General features: G+C 37.6%; 1 protein-coding gene across 28 annotated transcripts in view; it reads left to right on the forward strand.

Moving 5' to 3' along the window:
* Positions 1-15,171, forward strand: part of PLEKHA7 (pleckstrin homology domain containing A7) — a 299,188-nt gene that overhangs the window by 135,545 nt on the left and 148,472 nt on the right. The window contains exon 1 of one of the 28 annotated variants that reach the window (XM_065592118.1): positions 9,979-9,997. The exons of the other annotated variants lie outside the window; for them this stretch is intronic. The gene's annotated coding sequence lies outside the window, so the exon portion shown is untranslated. Of the gene's footprint in view, positions 1-9,978; positions 9,998-15,171 lie in introns of those variants that run through there. 28 annotated transcript variants of the gene reach the window in all.

Consider the following 15,171-nt stretch of genomic DNA (forward strand, 5'->3'; position numbering starts at 1 on the left):
CTCTCAGTTAAGATAGTTGTCATTGTAGCTATTACATTTGCCGGAAGAGTGAGTAAGCTGTAGGCTCTTATGCTCACTCCCCTTTTACAGTCTTTCACAAAAAATATAATGGTCCTTTGTCCCCACCCAAAATGGCTCCCCTCTCTGTAATGAAGAATAATATAAACACACCTGTTCTTCTTTCAGAAGAGCTTGGAGGACATTCAGCTAGAGTGAAGGCTATTTCTATGGCCTTGCTTAGACATGTTCACATAATAGAAATCTGTAGAGCTGCCTCTTGCAGCTCAACTCATACTTCCACAAAATATTATTCTTATTCCTTGGATTTGGCATCTAGATCAGATGCACAATGTGGTAAAGCAGTATTCATCTCTATTTAACTAGGCTTCCTCATCCCACCATCCGTAAGGAGGAGCTTTGATTGCCAGAATCCCAAGAGTTGGAGTATGCAGAGGCTATTCAAAGAAGAGATGAAGATTACTCATGTTCAGGATGACCTTTGTATATTCAAACCTTTGTATACTCAAACTTTCTCCTTTTCCTCAGAGTCCTAATTTCAATTCTTCCCACCACTTGCAGTGTGGTGGGAAAAACTGAGTTGGATTATTTTATTTTATTTTTTGCTACTTGTAATCATATTTGGAGGATGGTAATATTAATTTAGCTGTTGTCTGTGAGACACTGTACAGGACAAAGATCAAAGGTAGTCATTAGTCCCTGCTCCAAAGAACATACTGTTTAACTACCAAGTCAAAATTCATATATTGGCAGTGATACTCAGAAAATATCTGAATAGTGAATCTGTCACTCAGCATATGGGAAATCACATAGGGAAATTAGCATTCAAACTGTTCTTTTATTGATATGTATGACACTCTGGGGTGCAATCCAGACCAGTGAGGGATTGTGTCACCCCTGCTCTGCAACCTGGCTTGCCTCACAATGCTCTACTGCTGTAGATCTCAATCTGGGCTCCTCACAAACAGCCTGCAGATTACACCCTTCGTGTCTATTTATAGCCACACAGCAACTTGGTCCAGCAACTCTGACCCAGCAGCCTGTTAGCAAACACCAGCTGCAATCTGGCTTCCAGCAGCCTTGGTTACTATTTGGAGGGTGACCCCAACACACTTCCAGTCCTGAATTTTTCCCCCAAATGTGTGTTCTGCACTGTCCAGCCCTCTTCCTGACAGTCCAGACATATTAGGTCTGTTGCCCTTCTAAGGGCATCAATATACAACAGTTTGCTACCCTAAATGAAGTTATCCAAATAACTCACAACAGTGCATTAATTTAATTAAATAATGAAACAAGTCCATTTTACTACAAAGAGAGGTTTTAAGTGGGTACAAGTATAAGGCATTAAAAGTCAGAAATGGTTACAAGAGAAATACAGACAAAATGCTCTCTAGGGCTAAATTTAACAAATTAGACTGGGTTCATGATAAAGTCCCTTACCATGTTTCCAATAACATTGCTGACCAGATTCTGAGGCCAGGATCTGCTCCAAAAGTCCAATGGCTGTTTCTTTTGTTGTCTGAGGTGAAAAGGAGAGAGATGGATAGGGAAAGAGAACTTGGGGTGCTTTTTCTCTTCACATCTATAGTTCAGTCATCCTTTGAAATGCATTTTCCTGAGGGTTGCCGCTAAGTAAAGTTCATTCCTGCTGTGAGGACAGAGACTGAGTCTGTTCGGGGGAAAAAAGTTCTGTTCTGCTGTTTGCTAAGAGGGAGATGTGTTTGTTTCAGCCCCACCTCCTTGCCAAGGAATGGCCACTTGATAAGTGATTGCTCATCAGCTTTGATGACTCCTGGCTGGAGACATCAGCTTGTCCTTTGAGAAACAGGTTTATCCACTCCCCAGACTTGTCTGGTAAACACACTTCAGCCTTGATTTCAGCTTATGTTGAAAACTTTACATCTAAGTTTGCCACATGCATTTCACCAGGACATTATTGACAAGCAAATTATTAGTTTTCAAATGATAGCTTACAAGGCATATTTTGTACAAAGATTATTACAATAGTATTTAGGATGTGATTACAGGGGTGAATTCAGTCCGGTATTGCAGTGCCTTTCTATTAATTCCTTGAAGATCTTTTTGGATGCTGGTGAGATTAATTACACTTTAGTCCTGAATGCATTGACCAAAAAGATTATTTGAGAAGTAGGCAAATATATAGGAGATGTTTGAATACACCGTTGAAGCAAAAATCTCTGCAGTACAAAGGGGCAAAGAACTTGAGCATTCAATATTAGAAATACTAAGAATGGGAAATGCTTTGGATATTTGTTCCAGTCTCCTACTTTTTATTGTAAAGTAGTGGTTTTGTGCTTTTTTTGTCACAGAATATTAATTTTAAGTAAAATTTGCATCATTTTAAAGATTGTAATTTGACATTTTTCTGTGGCTCTGTTGCCTTTTTAATGTAACATGCTGAATATCATGAGTTCTGAGAATTTTTTCTTACAAGCTCATTCCTGTATTTCAGATAAGTGATTTCAGAAGTTAACTCCAATGCCCTCAAACTATGGAATAGACAGTAAAATTAGACTAATATTACTGTATTATCTGGAAGTTGTTTCTGAAGCACTTACCAAATATTAAAATCCTGTAGACTTAATTCAGGCACATTTTTTCTATTACTGCGCAGCTAATGTTTTCAATGTTATATAATCACAGAACTTGAAAAGTGAGTGATACATGCTCTTTTCAAGTTCCAATCTTTTTAAAGATTGGTGAGTAAAACTAGCATAATTTGTACTGGCTCATTTTTTTTAACTTAATATTCTCTGACAAAGTGCTATAGTTAATACTCCATTCCGTCACTGCAGAACCTAATGAGTAAATTTTGTTTAAAATGTGAAGTATCATAAAAATCATTTAACTATAAATGTAATCAGATATTTCTAATCAATTAGATCTGTTTCCTAGTACAGAAAAGAGAGAAGAAAGTCAAAGGCTGCAGTAATGGAATCATTCTTGCTACCACCTCTGTGATCTAAAGAGAGAGTGAGTGTGGTTTTACAGATATATAATATATATATATATATATATATAGGCATTTTAATAGTTGAATTCTGCACAATGATAGCTAGCAAAATGGCTTTCTGGAACTGTTGAGTTACATTTGACATGTCTGTGGATAGTGTGATTTAAGCTAATAATCAGGTTACAGTCAGTGTGCAGGTTTATAATGGCCTTTCATTTAAGTATGGTACGACTTCCATGAATAGCTCATTTCATGTTGTATAAAGCTGTAATTAATTTCCAGTAGAATTGAGGACACCTGCAGCTACTTTTCAACCCACTGTCGTATTTTAAAATTTTATAGGAATAAATTCTAGTGAGAAGGGGAAAATGCATATGAAAGAAGCATCAACATAATTTTACTGTAAGGTTTTGCTTGGAAAAAGAATTCTGAAATAGTTGCAATATGTGGCTCATGTGTCTTAAATTCTAACTACTTTTTGATGCAGCACAAAATCATCATGGTTTCTTAATTTTCTGCTGTTAAAATAAAATCCAGTGTTTTCCCACAGAACAAGTATGTAATAGTAATGCAAGCTTCCCTATAGTTGGGGCTTCTATTTTGGGGTTTATTTTTTTGCAATTTTTCAATTTTATATAGCTGTCCAAAAATCAGGAGTTTTGGGGGCTTCCTGTTTGTGTATACTGTAATGAGTAACGTATATTATATATATTACTCTTTACAGCAATATATACTGTGTACTGTAATGAGTAATCTCTTTGTAATTTTCCAAAATGAGCTTTAATGTAGTAATGTTTCAAATAGTACTATATTAAAGCACACTTGGTAACTTTTAGTGCACATCAGTAAGGTCTACAACACAGATCATTTAATGTGCAATATGATAATATGCTCTAGGAAATCACATCACCGTGGTCTTCCTTACTGTTCCATATAGACAAGTCCTTAGATACAAGTAACCATTTCCATTGTTATTCTGTGGTTTATTGGATAAACACCAATTTTCTTTTTTTTAAATCATGGTGTTTTATAGATGTTTATCGGTTAAAACCTAAAATCAGAAACTCGATACCTATATTGCTTTGCTAATAATCCTTAACTCTGTCTTGGAGGGACCAACTATAGGGGAAGAAGGAAGTTGAAGGGTTGCCATGCAATTACAGAAATTAATCACGATTAATTGCAAGATTAAAAAAATTAATCACGATTAATCGCGATTTTAATTGCAATGTTATCACACTCTTCGCTTATTGAAGGGGTAAGATTTTTTTATCTCAAACTCAGTATTCTGGACATGGGAGGGGTGCAGAAGAAGGGTGAATTCTTGATGCTGCTTGGGTTGGGTTTCTGAGCTTGCAAGGCTCGCCTCCTGTTCGAAGAGGAACAGAGTTTCATCTTAGAAATCTGCACTCAGTATACAGGGAAGATAGGGGGGAGCAAGCAATGACTTGTGCAGAAGGAGGGTCTGGGAGGACGGGGTGACGATGGGGGAAAGGACAAGCAATGACTTGTTCAGGAGGAGGGTGAGGGAGGTGTCTTGCTGCTGCTTCTGAAAGGGTGGTTTCTGTGTGCTCTCCTCAGCTGAGCGAGCCCTTGTTTGTAAGGGAGGATGGATTTTACTGTAGGGACTTGGCATGTGGAAGGGGAGGAGAGGCTGGTGCAGAGAGCCTGGGCTCGCCAGGCTCCTGTTCTCTATGGGGTACCCCTGGAGTGAGGGGCCAGCCAGGGGCAATGGGACACGGCTGGGGGTGTGGGGGTCGGTCCCTGGAGCAAGGAGCCAGCCGGGGGAAATGGGGTATGGTTGGTCCCTGGAGCAATGGGCCAGAAGGGGGCAGTGGGACACAGCGGGGTCAGGATCCCTACCTCTCTGCCGAAGCCTGGATGGAAGCCATTTCCTCTTTTCTCCTCTCCTCTTCCCACCCTCTGGAGGTGATTGGGTTACTGTGCCTGACTGGACACTGTCAGGTCCCTCCACAGCCAATGACTCTCTCCCCACTGAGAGGTATGCGATTAACACCATTAAAAATTAATACATTAATTTTGTTTTCAGTTAATTGCAAGCATTAGCTGCGATTGACAGCCCTACCTGATATCACTTTTAATTTTTGTGATGTGGAAACCATCATTAGTAACTGCGCTGATAACGATAACATTTCAGGTAGGCCTGTAAATCATTATATGCCAGTCACTTTCCATCTTTACAAACCTGAGTTGGATTCAAACTAATGATTGAGAATAATTCCATTATTAGTCCACAAAATCATCTAATCCCTTTGTAAATTTTAATGTAATCAGTATCAGTGATAAAACTCCTAGATCTTTTGACTACTAACTTCTATAATATAATTGCCCTTGTGATATGGAAATAAATGACAGTTATGGCCATAGATTTTATTTGCTTAGGTGTTTTTAAATAATTAAATTTTGAATGTTCATGAAAAAGAAATTTTGTTTGTTCTAACTTTGAATATTCTCTTTGAAGAACTTGCTACAGTGTATGAATGCATTTGTCATTGTCAGGTGGTGCAATTTTGATGGAAATGAGCATTCAACATTACTTGGTCACTGATATAGATCGGAGAGGAATAAGTGCAGAAGGAGAGCTTTGATATCCCACCAGTTATTGCCCTGGAATGGTGCATAAAATTTAACTCAGCACAAATCCTCAACAGAGGAAGACTATTTCGATATTCAGAAAAATGTGCAAAAGTTGTCTAGAAATTATCCCCATCACTTCAACTATTCCTTAATGTAAGTTGATCTGCATTAGTGAGCCTCAAAAAAACAAAACAAAACAAAACAAAAAAACGATGGTTTCACAGTATAAAGAATTTCAGAAGACCAGGAATCTAGTCTCTAGAACCACAGAAATGAAATGCAGGAGGGGGGAGAACTTAAGTTATTATATGCATTTTGCTACTCGGTCAGGATTATTCCCTACCTAGTATGGTTTTTTCCCAGTTCTCTATCCCTTTTTTTTTAATGAGTCAAAAATATAATTTGAGCACTTCCCATGGGAGACGTACACAGTTGTGTTGTTTTATGATACATCCCTCCTGGATAATTGATAAAGGCCTACATTTTCAAAAGTGACTAATGATTCTGGGTGCCTAACTTCTGACACCATAAAAGGACCTGTTTTTCAGAGGGCAGGTGCTTAACACATCTGAAAATCAGATGCCTGAAGGTGTCAGAAATTGCACACACAAATATCATTAGTCTCTCTTGGTCTAACAGCTATTCCTGCAGCACTCCTGGAGTCTCCCAAGCCTACTTCTTTTTCATGCATACACCTTGCCTCCTTCAACTCTGTAGTGTTTCCCGTGGATTCCGTTTTAATCTGCCCTGGCATTGCTTTTATTTCGGTTCACGTTTTATGGATTAAAGGACAGCAGGATGACCGAAGTGCTATACACCATCATATACACACAAAAAGATTACATCTCTAGTTTATAACTAAGGCTATGTCTATGCTACGCAGCTTTTAGCAACCCGGCTGTGCCGCTACAGCTGCACCGCTAAAAGGCGCGCAGTGTAGCTGCTGTTTGTCGGCAGAAGAGGGCTCTCCTGTTGACAAAAAAAATTCCACCCCCAATGAGCAGCAGCAGATTTGTCATCAGAAGAGTGCTCCTGCCAACAAAGCGCTGTTCACACCGGCGCTTTTCGTCCGTAAAACTTTTGTCGTTTGAGAGGGGTGTGTGTGTGTGTTTAACACCCTTTAACAACAAAAGTTTTGCCAATGAAGTTCCAGTGTACACAAAGCCTAAGTGGTAGTTTTTGTGTGTCTTGTCTTGTGAGAATATCTGGAAATGTGTTAAAATGCAATTCTACTCTCAATATATGTCCGTAACTAGAGAATACTGTTGTTTTAATTATTCTAACAGCATCTTTTCATATATATCCATATAATTATATAGTTCATCTGGTGATGTTGACAGTATCCTGTGGTATAATCAAGCATCAGGTCCATAATATATTTTAAAGGATTTAAGTTGAAGACTCTAGTTATAAAAAAAAAAAATTTAAAATAAAATAGCCGTGTTAAATTTAAGATGCTTTAACACTTCTACAGTGTTCTAGTATTTTCATAGGGCATGCCTCCTTATTTATTTGTACTTTGTCAAAATCTAAGCAGAACTGGTCATTCTGTAAACATGATACAAATAATCCTGCAGGTCAGATCTCTGATGCTTGTTTGCAGATTCTGGCATCTTCTGTTCTTACGCATTTCTTAGTGGAACCTTGGGGGACAGATTACTTGTTTAAAATAAAAACATTATAATGGATCCTCCCCCCAATTTATGACATAACTTAATGTATTACTGCCTGAAAAGCTATAATGTATGAAGGCATCAGCTGAAAATAGTGGCAAAATGTGAAATGATCAAACTGCATCCATTTGCCAGCCAGTTAAAGCAAATCATTCTGATGTGGTTAGATTAAATAGCTACTGTCATTCATGTATAGTATTCTCCGTAAGGGAAAACTACACCGAGACGTCTTCCTGTCATCCCTTTGTATGCTTTTATGAGGGAACTGAAAACATTTTGCAATCTGAGGGCCAGAATCTGCATACTTTCACTCAACAGTAGTTCGGTTAAAGTCATTGGAGTGCTCACATGAATAAGGATTATCCTTAAGATTTTGCAGAAACCAGCATTTACGATTTGGACAATGGATGAATTAATTCAACTTTTAAAAATATATATACAATATGTTTAAAATATTTAAAAGCAGGGTTTCTTTATTTGTCTCTTTCTCCCCCTGCACTCTCTCATATCTGACTCGTTGTTAGGGGCAAAGGGAACAGTAATAAAATAGTCCTCAGCTTTGTCTGTTTCTTTTGTAATTAAATGTTCTGTGATTATATTTATTTAGATAAGTGAGTCCCTGACTAACATTTTAGGTTTCAACATGAGAAGCAGACTTCTGAAACTTACTTTGTATTGATGTCAGAAGAATTTTAACGGCCATCTTAAAATTCAGTTTCACAAAAATGTTTGGTAAACAGGCACTGTTGAATGTTAATTTATGAAGAGCTGCAAAGAACATAACACTAGGGGAGGAAAGAGTGGTAATGTGTACAGGGCAAGGTTATTCTTGAAATCTTAAATTAGTATTTGCTGCCTTTTCATTCTGGGTAACATTTTGGTAAATGTTTTTATTCAAATTGTCAGCAGAATGAATGGCAGTAATTAAAATCCCCATTGTCTTTTTTACTCAAGGAAAGCTTTTTGTTGTTGTTGTCATGGTGACACTTGAGTGATAGCTTGAAAGTGAGTAATTGCTAGTGAGAGCTTGATTATAAACATTTAAAATGTTTCAGAAAGATTTGCAGGACAAAATTGCAGATTTCCTTAATGGGCTTTTAAAAATCTTTTTGTATAAAGGAAAACTATCTTGATGGTGGTTTTGGTGCAGCAATTTTTTTGAATAAGTGTGTCTGAAATATCATTGCTAATTGCTTCATCTTCAAAAATACAGCACATGGTCTCATGAAGACCAAATGGATAATTAGGAACTGCTAGTTGATAAAACCATTAAAAATTGTCAGCTCCCTTCAAATATAGTATCTTAAATGGATTTGATTTTCTTTTAACAGCCTTTCCTTTTACAGTTAAGTACAATTCCTTGTTTTATGAAATGCAATGTTATGCCTTTTGTACTTGACTTTTGCATTGCATTTATAGCACCATGAATACCAGAACATGTTTTTTGAAATTCGAGATTTTACTGTATCATTTATGGGAAGCTTTTCTTGTGGATACAAATGTTTGATGAATTCAGTTGGAAGATTTTATTGCAAAAAGCTGTCTTAGAGTTACATTTAATTTCTAGAGCCTAAAGATTTTGAACTTCACTGTTGATACACTTCTGAATACCATGGGTGCATGAATTTAGCAATGAAGTTTTATACTCTTGCCTTTACAACTTTACCAGTGTTTTTAACTTACATTTTATGGAGTTTCCTAGGCTTATTTTTTTAAAAAAGATGGGTGGTGGTATTCGGTGGTGTGCAACTCTAGTGAGGCCCATATGCATTATTATCAGGGTTTGAATCCAGGACCTTCAAATTCATATTACAGGTATCCATCAGTTCACCTAAAGAAGAAACTCACTTAGCTGACAGCATTAGTAGGATTTTATCCTCTCTGAAACACCCACAAGATAAGAATTTAACCATTTATTAGACAGCAGAGAAAATGCTGGGAATCAGGGTTTCTGGGATCTACTGCTGGGTTTTGGGGAGAGATAGGAGAGTGGTCTTGGTTAGAGTATGGGACTAAGATTTATAACTCTTGGGTGCTATTAATATTTATGTAGTGCTTACTTATGTGTGGGTCTCAGTTTGTTATGAAAGAGTAGTCCTTGTGACATTGCACCCCATGTGTTTTATGAAAATATGCTTATGAATGTGAATATAATGTAACTGGAATATGCTTTATGCAAAAGGTCTCTTGTAAGGTATCATTACAAAGCTTATAATCTACTGAGTGTGTTCATCCTATTTGTATGCATGTATCATCCTTGTATCTGAAGCTAGAAATATGAAGTATAACTCTGAGGTTCTAGTATAACTATGCAAAGTATGGGCCATTAATGGTGGCTTAGAATCTTGATGGCTCCCATTGACTAGAACAATTGGTTGTGAATGGGTTTATTTACCTGCAAGTCTTCCTGTGTACATGTGGGTCAGCCCGTGGGTAATGAAGAATGAGGTCTCACAGGACATGTGACCATGTCACATGATACTGGAATCCATCTTAAATCTGGTACTTTTCCATTAGAAGAAGGAGTGGGGACCCAGAGACATAAAATATTCACGCCTTGTACCAAAGCTATAAAAGGGGGTGAAACAGAAGAAAGGGGGCTGCCAGTCATGAGAACACCTCCGCTTTCCACCTAAGATGTCTAACTAACAAGGACTGTACCAGGGGAAAGAATTGGCCCCAGACTAGGAAGGAGTCTAGTCTGTGAAAGAAGCTTATTGGAACATCTCTGAGGGTGAGATTTTACCTGTAAACAGTTTCTTAATGTATTAGGCTTAGCCTTGCGTGTTTTTGCTTTATTTTGATTGGTGACTTACTTTGTTCTGTCTGTTATTACTTGAAACTACTTTTTATACTTAATAAAATTACTTTTGTTTATTAATTAACCCAGAGTAAGTGATTAATACCTGGGGAGCAAACAGCTGTGCATATCTCTCTATCAGTGTTCTAGAGGGCGGACAATTTATGAGTTTACCCTGTATAAGCTTTATACAGAGTAAAACTGATTTATTTGGGGTTTGGATCTCATTGGGAGCTGTGTGTCTGGGTGCTGGAGATAGGTGACCTGCTGAGCAGTTTTTGGTTAAAGTCTGCAGCTTCAGGGACGTGGACAGACCTGGGTCTGTGTTGCAGCAGGCTAGTGTGTCTGGCTCAACAAGGCAGGGTTCTGGAGTCCCAAGCTGGCAGGGAAAACGGGCTCAGAGGTACTTCCCCATCAGGTCAGGTGACAGTCCGAATGGGGTCTCTATGACCGAACCCATCACAGTCCTATTCCTGGCATGAAAGCAATCACATACTTTTGGCATACTTGTTCTGAAAGGCATTGGGTGTAGTGGGTGATTTTTGGTTCCATCACAAACCTGTGTTCTGTTTCCAAGTCGGCCAGAAGTGACCTTCAAGAGGTAGTTATAGAACAACTGGTTTTGTGAACATAAAAGCCAGACATAAATTTCCTTACATTGTCTTCTCCAAAATACTTGTCTGCCCCTTAAAATAGGGATATAAGTCCTTGACCAATAAGTATTGTGGAGTACAAAAAATTATTAAAACCAATCTTTGGAAGCGGTAAAACTGGAACTCATGGTGCCCTGGCTTCTAGCGCAATGGAATTTCCATAGGCCAAAGGGTATTTTGATGGGGAAAGGCAAAAGCAGGCAGGGGATGGTCTCTTTCGATCATATAGCAATGCAGAAAGGTGGGGCCTGGCTACATACACAGTGTAACTGGAACATTCCAAAAAATGTGGAATAAGTTGTATTGAGTATGTGTGATGGCATTTTTCCACAATTTCTAATTTGGCCAAAAAGGACTGACTTTCTTGAAGACAGTAACAAGTCTGGGATTTTATTACTAAAATTTTGTCTCTACATAATTAAGATTTTTGGAGTTTCTTAAATGCTTTCAAATAATTTAGAGTTGACTCCACTCATATAAACACATGTTAGAAGAATTAGGTGCTACTGAAGTATATTCCTAGAACACCAGAAATAAGAGCTGTTGAGGTGATTTAACGTGATTTACCTTCTGTTTGTTTGTTTGACTGGTCATAAACTAGAGAATGGACAAGAGCAAACAGAAGGGCCAGTTATCAAAGATTCCATCACCCATAAAAACAAAGTTACTAGGAAACTGGTTGAGTGAAGTACGAGGAGGGGAGAACATGCTAATGCAGCTGTTCTAGAACTCCAAAAGAGAATTCAAATGCTGCAGTTGCATAGCAAGTGCTTGATAGTTTTTCACTATCAAAGATTTGGAGAAAAAGGGGGAAAATATTAAGGAAGCTTATAGGACCAGTGCAATTTGAACATTAAGCCATTTGCTAGGGGGCAGCAGAATATCTGTCCCATCTGCTTTTAGGCATTTGAAATGTTTTTCAGTGGTACAGGGGAGCCTTGGGCTTAAGAGAATGTAAGGCTGAGAGGAGGCTCAGATGCTTGATAACAGAATAAAACCATATATATTGATTCTGAGGTTTTAAGTTAAACAACACTTTTATTTTTAATTTTGTTGTGGCGGTTGTAAGCTCCATAGTCTAAGTGGAGTTGGAATTTCCATGTATTTAGTTCATTTTATTTATTTTCAGTGAGGCTCAAATAAGTTTTAGCGGCAAATTTGAACCACTTCTATCATTAATTTTGAGGACAGTTTTGAAAAAAATTTACTCTGTTTAAAGTGTTTTTAAATGTCTCCCTTTCTAAACTGCTCCTTTTTGGATCATTTTAGCTCAGACAATACTTTTATATCAGATTTATAATTATAACTGTAACTCTGTTACAGAAGTTATGCTAAAACCTCTGATAATACTAATGTATTTATATTCATCATAACGTTAGTTTTTTTGGTATTGGAGGAGATGGAGATCTCAATGTCTGTGAGTATATGGGTGTTGGAGAAAAATTGCCTTCAGGTGCTGGGGTTATCTGCAACTCCTTTAGCAGGGAAGCTTTAGTGGAAGCTGCAGGGAGCAGAGAAAGCCAGGTGAGGAAGCTGAAGAGCAGCTCTTCTGTACAGGAGTAGAAAGAATGGGGAAATCTAAGTGCTTACATGCCTATTCTAGCCAATGGACCTGCTAATGCTCATGCATGGGAGAATCTTGCACTTGTGAATTAGAAAGGATTTGTTGCAGTAGCATTCACCTACTGCAGAAGCTTAGCAGGTCCCCAGCTTCTAACACACCAACCAGTCCAGTCTTTCAGGTGGTAGGCCCTAAGTATTGTCTGGTTCCTGGGTTGTGAAATTGGTTTTGCTGCAATAGAGCCTAGGCTCCTTGCAAACCCTTTATTCTCACCCAATACCATAAATCCTCACCCATGCCAATCAACTTCCTCTGCTGCCATTGTCACATCCCCCTTATGTCCTCCTGTATTCAACATTCCTCATTGTCCCTGCCTCTCACATGCCTGCTAAACACTACTCTTGTCATTTTTACTTAAAACGAAATTACCTCTTGATGGGAAAACTGAATTGTGAAAAGCCACCAACAGCCTTAACTCTGGTCCTGTTTCACAGAGTTCTGTCCTCCATTGCAATTTGAAACCTTAACTTTTAGTTCCTATTACACATATTCATTTAGTTTCTAGACTAGGGGTAGGCAACCTATGGCACGCGTGCCAAAGGCAGCACACGAGCTGATTTTCAGTGGCACTCACACTGCCCGGGTGCTGGCCACCAGTCCGGGGGCTCTGCATTTTAATTTAATTTTAAATGAAGCTTCTTAAACATTTTTAAAACCTTATTTACTTTACATACAACAATAGTTTAGTTATATATTATAGACTTATAGAAAGAGACCTTCTAAAAACGTTAAAATGTATTACTGGCACGCAAAACCTTAAATGAGAGTGAATAAATTAAGACTCGGCACATCACTTCTGAAAGGCTGCCGACCCCTGTTCTAGACAGTGTCTTCATTATGTGTATGTTAATATTTTTTATAGGTATGAATTACAGGATGGCATTGTGGTCCACTAGTCTGCTGTGTGATGTTGGGCAAGTGACTTGCTCCTCCCTGTGACTCAGTTTTCCACCTCTGTAAAATATAGATAATGAGACTGACCTGTTTTATAAAGTGCACTGAGATCTATGGATGAGATATAAATTTATAAAATAAATAATATGTTTAATTTTTAAAAAATCTACTGTAAAACTCAGGAGACTTATCATCCTTTTTTTTTTTAGAAGAAGCCTTACAAACAGTTTGTAGGTTTAAAAAAAGAGAGCTAAAGGAAGAAAATGTGTGTACTTTCTAATAATGCTAATATGGTACTTGAAAGTACATATGCCTTTCTGTATATTTTTCTCCAATATTTTGTTGTGATTAATTATAATGACTAAATGTAAAAGAGAAGTGAAAAGGTGCAAAACCTTATAGCCAGTTCAGAATCTAGGTCATAAGAGGCAGTTTCTCTTCAGGCTTTGCAACAGTTAATATGAGCAAACTATGAACCTCTCTACAGTAATGCTCCAGTCAGGACTTGAGTATTTGCCTTTCCCCGAACTGTGTTTTGAAAGAGAAGTGGGTGTATAAATTTATGATGATGATTATCTCCTTCACCCCCCAAATCCCTTCTTTTTTTCTGAGGCATCTGGAGTCAAACAAGATTTTTTTTAAATAAACATAGCATTGGTTGCTTTCATTTCACACTAAATGATTGATTTGTTTTAATATTTCACAATTTAGCATTCATTATGCTTCCCAATGTATTTCAAAAGTTTTGGATCTTCTTTGAAATACTGCCTAAGACAAATAACGTTGTAGGGTTCTGGTATCCTGATCCTGCAAGGTGCTGAGGTTCAACTACTTCTGAGAGAGGTGAGTGCTTCTCAGGATCAAACCTAAATTGAAGATATTTTAGCACATTTTGTTTCACTTACCCTGTAAATGCCTTCCCGTCATGTCTTGGTTTAATGACCATGAACTGTGATCATTTTCCCCTGCTCTTTTTTCTAACTGAAATGCACAGACCCTTCCAGGAGTTCTACAATACAATCGACATTAACAGGAATGTATACAGATGATCTATGCAAACATTTTACAGACCAGTGTACTGCAGTGTATCTTTGACTGGTCCCATGTGGCTTCAGTGAGAGAATTATGTAAAAATATGCCAGACATATTGACCCAAATATGTCTGGCATAGTATAAAATAATTCAGACTGTTAGTTTTACTGTTTTCAGTCTAAACATGTCTAGATGAAAGAGAAAACTGAATGTACTTTCCCAACATATAGAAGATATAGATGGAAGTAATCTGGCTCTAGAACAATGTGACACTATATTTGGCTTATTGCCCATGATTGTGATACAACTCATTGTGTACAATAGTTTTGTAAAAAGACTTTATCACTTTTATTGACACTTTAGATTTTCAGACAGTTATGCAGTAGTTTCAAGCGTCATCAAAGAACCAGGCAGGTCAAACCCACAAGGATCTAGACAGACACATTAAATTGCACTAATGAAGTAGTATATGAAACTGGCCCTTAAAGGTAAATCCTGATGTATATAATAGCCTTATATCTATTGGTCGGTATTAATGAACTAATGAAAGGGAAATCTAAATTAACATTTTTCTCTTCAGCAGGTCAAAAGGTATTTCTAGAACAACTGGTTTTGTGAACATGCTATTTTTGTATATAAGGCACCTGGCTTTTTGATGTAGATTCATTTGCTCCCAAAAGTACCTTACGTTATACCTTGGGGTATATTTTTTCTTCTATACATCCCTACACAGTTTCCTTTAACAATAGCAGGAATTCTCTGTTTTTAAGTTGAGACTGTATCCTTTAGAGCATGAAACTTTTTTCTGTAGGGTAAAGTAGATCGGTTAAATTCAGATGTATTATTTTAATTTTCATTTCTTCTAATAATCTTCCAGAGAGACTAGTAAGCAACAGAAATGCTCCCTT

This window comes from Chrysemys picta, chromosome 4 (assembly GCF_011386835.1).
Source record: "Chrysemys picta bellii isolate R12L10 chromosome 4, ASM1138683v2, whole genome shotgun sequence".
Classification (NCBI taxonomy): Eukaryota; Metazoa; Chordata; order Testudines; family Emydidae; genus Chrysemys; species Chrysemys picta.